The sequence below is a fragment of the Triticum urartu genome, chromosome 3 (genome assembly GCF_003073215.2).
Source record: "Triticum urartu cultivar G1812 chromosome 3, Tu2.1, whole genome shotgun sequence".
NCBI classification, from domain to species: domain Eukaryota; kingdom Viridiplantae; phylum Streptophyta; class Magnoliopsida; order Poales; family Poaceae; genus Triticum; species Triticum urartu.
In genome coordinates, this window is record NC_053024.1 from 47,401,751 (window position 1) to 47,407,001 (window position 5,251).

At 48.5% G+C, this 5,251-nt stretch overlaps 1 pseudogene; it reads right to left on the reverse strand.

Moving 5' to 3' along the window:
* Positions 1–3,265: 3,265 nt before the first annotated feature.
* Positions 3,266–4,873, reverse strand: LOC125547891 (annotated as a pseudogene).
* Between the last annotated feature and the right edge of the window lie 378 nt (positions 4,874–5,251).

A 5,251-nucleotide genomic window follows, 5' to 3' on the forward strand; every position in this document is an offset into this window, starting at 1 on the left:
CTGATTTAATATCTCAGTTTAGACCTATTGCGCTCATTAATAATTTTGCCAAGTTTCCTGCCGAATGTCTGGCTACTCGCCTTACCCCGGTGGCTCATCAAACCCTTTCCCCTACTCAGTCAGCTTTTATCAAGGGTCGCTTCATCCTGGATGGGGTTCTTTGTCTTCACGAAATCATCCATGATATTCATAAATCTGGGAGCAAGGCAGTAATTCTTAAATTAGATTTTGAAAAGGCCTATGATTCGGTAAGTTGGGGCTTCCTTAATCAAGTCCTTCTGGCAAAAGGCTTTCAGAGTGGGGTAGTTCACCGTATCATGCAGTTGGTCATGGGGGGTCATACTGCTATTAACGTTAATGGGAAAGTTAGTAACTTCTTTAAGAACTCTAGAGGTCTTCGGCAAGGCGACCCGGCCTCGCCCATCCTCTTTAACTTTGTTGCGGACGCCCTTTCTAACATCCTATCTAGAGCTGCGGAGGTCGGCCATATCTCTCCTGTTAGTTCTCATCTCATTCTGGAAGGTATCACGCACCTTCAGTACGCAGACGACACTATCATCTTGGTGGAATTGAATGATCATTGCATCGCCCACCTCAAATTTCTTCTCCTCTGTTTCGAGGCTCTCTCGGGGCTTAAGATTAACTTTTCTAAAAGCGAAGTTATTGTCACTGGTGTTACAGGCACCGAGGCCTTAAGGGTGGCTCGCTTACTTAATTGCTCTCTTGGATCTTTCCCTATCAAGTATTTGGGTCTGCCTATTACATCTGACAAGCTTTATGCTAAAGACTTTGCTCCTGCGGTGGCCAAGGTTGGTAATCGTGTTATGCCCTGGAGGGGCAGATACAACACTCAGGCGGGCAAAGTGGCCTTGATTAACGCTTGTCTCTCTTCTCTCCCGATGTTCTTGATGGGATTCTACCTCCTCTCTATGGGCACCCATGCTGGCTTTGACAAACATAGAGGGGCCTTTTATTGGAACGCGACTGATAACAAGCGCAAGTATCGTTTGGTCAAATGGGATCTCATTTGTAAGCCTAAAAGCCTTGGGGGGCTGGGCATCATTAACACTCTTGTTATGAACAAATGTCTGATCATCAAATGGTGGTGGAAGATAATGAACATCACCCAGGACAAGCCCCTTTGGTTCAGCATCCTCAAAGCAAAGTACTTTCCCTCTACTAGTCCTATGTTTGCCCGCGCCTCGGGGGCTTCTTAGTTCTGGCGTGATCTTGTTAAACTCCAGCCTATTTTTCAAGGCCTTGTCAAGTTTGTTGTTCACAATGGTAAGTCCACCAGGTTCTCGCTTGATTGGTGGTGCAGATCCTCCTCGCTGGCCTCTACCTTTCATGTTCTCTTTTCTTATTGCCCGGACCCTGAGATCTCAATCTTTGAGCTTGCGTCGAATAATTGGGACCTGCATCTGCGTCGTTCTCTTTCTCCCGAAGAGTTGGAAGACTGGCATCGCCTTGCTGCCCTCTTCCCTTCGCTCTCGGAGGAGGAAGACACGGTTGTTTGGCCCCACTCTCCCTCAGCTCGTTTCTCGGTTAAATCCCTTTATAGAAAGCTCATTGCTGGGTCCATCACCTCCAAATTTAAGTGGATTTGGAGGGCTCACATTCCTCCTAAGATTAAGGTTTTCCTCTGGCAAGCCTCTCGTGGGCGTCTGCCTACGGGTGACCAAATTCGCAAACGTAATGATCCGGGCTCTGATTGTTGTGTGCTTTGTGGTATGAGAGAAGACACGCCTTATATTTTGTTCAACTGTGTTTTGGCTAAGTTGTTTTGGTGTTGCATCAGATCCTGGATGCATGTTTCCTGGGCTCCGACCTCCTTCGCTGACTTGCGCATCTTGGCGAACTCCTTGGTTGGGGCCCAGAGGAGACTGTTTTGGGTCGGCTTCGCTGCCATGTGCTGGTCCTTGTGGACGACAAGGAATAAATTTACTATCGAACATGTTTTCCCTGCTAAGCCTGCTGATTGCTTATTTAAGACTTGTATATTCCTGCAGCAGTGCAGATTATTGACTAAGGAGGAGGACAGGGATGCTTTCGACGCCATGTTGGCCAAGATCCGAAATTCTGCTATCTCCATCTCTCCAGTCCAAGCAGGCTCGTAGGCGTTGCTGTTCTGCTTCGTTATCTTTCCTTCCTCCGGCCAGCGTGCCGTGTACTGGCCTGGGAGCCATGTACTTAGACTTCCCCCTGTGTTATCTGGGTTGATACTCTGTGTTCTCGTGCTGGCCTTTTGGGTCTATGTTAACTCTGCCTGGTAGCTTTATCTATAAAGTCGGGCTATGGCCTTTTATCTAAAAAGAGAAGGATCGTGGCCGGGCCTTTTTCTCGTGACTCCTGGCCTCGCTAGGGTGTTCCCTCCTCTCAAGGTTTTGCATTTGTGCGTCCTGCTACAACACTGTTGCCTTACGGAGATGATGTTGTGAAAGAGTGGAGAAGGATGGGCAACATACGTGTTATGGTAGGAAGGTGTAACGGCAGCCATTAGAGGGAAGAATAGGAAATTGGTTATAGGATAGTCACTAAAAGGGCAAATAGTAGTACATTGGTAGCTCTATCCTTTGGTTACAGTTGACAAATAGAGACGGATTGAGCATGTTGCTATTTGGGGGTGACACGGAACTTCAAAGAAATTCAATGGTATTTCCTCTGTCTCAGAATATAAGAACATTTTTGACACTAGGATAGTGTTAAAAACGTTTTTATATTTTGAGACGGAAGGAGTACTAGATTTAGCATCTGGAGAGACATGGTTTCTATAGGCAACTGATATTACAAATTTTCATCTATCGCGTTAGGTATGGCATGAGAGAGATTTTGTTTGGCCTCGATTATTCATATGGAAATCTCGGCCTAGGCGTTTCCACGTTTGAGGTGGTATTTAATGGTTTTGGCTTGCAGCTACATGAAACCAAGGTTTCCTATTTATTCTTGATGATTTATCAGACCGGGTCGGAGAATTTATTTCACCGCATAGAAAATGAGCTATGAGCTGTATTTCCACGAACAAACAAATCCAACCTCTTTCGTCTTTATTTATTGTGGTTACTATGACATGTCGGCCTTTTTCCTATAGAAATACTATATAACAACAGTCAAACATATACATGCTCCTTATATCCGTAGCACTACCAAACAAAGCGGAATGTACGAATCACGTTTTGAACATCATACTATTCTTGCTGCAGATAAAAAAGTACACCTCTCTTATATCAAACAAAATAAAAAAGAACCAAGGAGACATTGAGTTCAGAAAACCATATATATGCGCTTAAGGAAACATTACACATTTACCCGACTGATAAAACAACAATATAACAACATAATAATTAACAATGGCATTGTACATCTCCATCAGATATATATCTCCCCATAGAGACGACACTTATTTATGACCAGGAACGCTATACACATATAGACACGTTTTTTAGGACTGACCACCGCCACTTGGCACCCATACACGACATGCAACTTATAAATATGTAACAAGAATCATGCACACGCAGACACAGCAGGCACGCATGCATGCGCTGCCGCAGTCGTCACGCGTGCGGTGACACTAGCTCCAGGATCGACCTGGCCGGACGGCTAGAGATTAATTCATTGTCATACCTCGGATACCTAGCGCATAAAGTCCATGATAAGATCTCGGTGCGGGTAGTCGTTTAGCAGGGAGTCTTCGTCATCCGCGTAGTGGACGGATTTAGTGTCCTCCTCGTTTGCCGGTAAGGGCGCCCTGAGGGTCGACATGGTGGTGGCAGCAGTGGCGACGGCGGAGGCGGTGGCGACCGGGGAGGAGAAAACGTCGTCCCCGGTGATGGCAGAGTATAGGCTCAGCATGCGAAGCCTGTTTGGAGTGGCCTGCAGGGTGAGGTCATCGAACAGCTGTGGAGTTGAAACAACCTGCGGACGCGTCACAGGAGTGGATGGAGTGCGCTGGAGGATGTGGGGTGGCGTCCGCGGCATGGCGAAGGGCGAAGGCGGCACCGCGGCGGCAGCGAACGCGGCGACCGGGTCCTCGCCCCTGAGCTCGCGGGTGAAGTGCGCGAAGAAGCAGATCCGGCGTTGGCAGCGAGTGCCTGCCTCGCACGTGCGCGTGCGGAACCGGGGCGGGGGCCGCCACAAACCGAAGACGCCGCGCGCGTAGCGGCACCTGCAGCCGCGCGCGCAGGTCGCGGCCGGGTGACCAGCGCCGGTGAGGCCCGAGCTGCGCGTGCGCGTGCGCATTGGCCGATTACTCCGCGGCAGGAGATTGGCGACCGTAGTTGAAGCGGCGCCGGGTCACGGCGCGCGGCACGCTCGCCCTTGTGCGCGTATGGGCATGCCGTCCAGTCATGACTGTACGGCTGCGGGCACCGTCGCACCTTGTACTCGTACAGCCAGAAGTCCTCCGACATGGACGCCCACAGCCGATGCCCCTCGTGTGCCCATGCGCCCCACGTTGTTGGATCGGTCAGCTGGTATGTGACGCTGCCGTCCGCCTGCACCACCATGTTATACATGTCCAGTTCCATGGCCGTCCTCCTCGATCTCCTTGATCAAACACGGCAAACTCTCCAACAGATTAACAATACTAATTAAAAACTAGAAACTTATGGACATGATAGTAGCTAGGCCATGGTTCTGATTTTTTCTGAGGATATGGGGGATGATTTGGACCAAAAACTCTCGAGATTATTTGTAGCTAGGCCATGGTTGTGAAATAATGTTGAGGATGGGATGGTTTAGACTAAGATATCTAAGAAATATATGTAGCTAAGCCAAGGCTGTGAATGAATGCTGAGGATGGGGGATGATTTGTTCTACAAACCATGCATGGTTGCGATGTATGGAGAGATGTGATCTGCGTCTATCCGACTGTGGGTATATATTGTTCTAGGGGGTGCGGTGCTAGGCATTAGGTGAGTCGGCTGTTTTGTCTCATACCCATTTATTTTTGCTGTAAAGATAATGAAGACGTGTGGGTGTTTGGACATTGAGTCTCTAGCAAGGCTCCCTAACTAACAACTAGATTCTGGACCCTTCCTCCCCTTGGAAAAGAGACTTTGTGTGAGGGTCTAGGATATTATCTATCTTGTTTCGTGATGCAAGGGAGGAGCTATTTGTCCGATACTAATGTGATAAGATGAGTTGTGCAGACGGTGGGTGTTCATGTATCCCTTGGTATGGTGGGCCATCTCGAGCGAGAGGGTGTTTGTGTGCCTACACGAGTCGTTTTGTCTAACCCCATAAATAACAC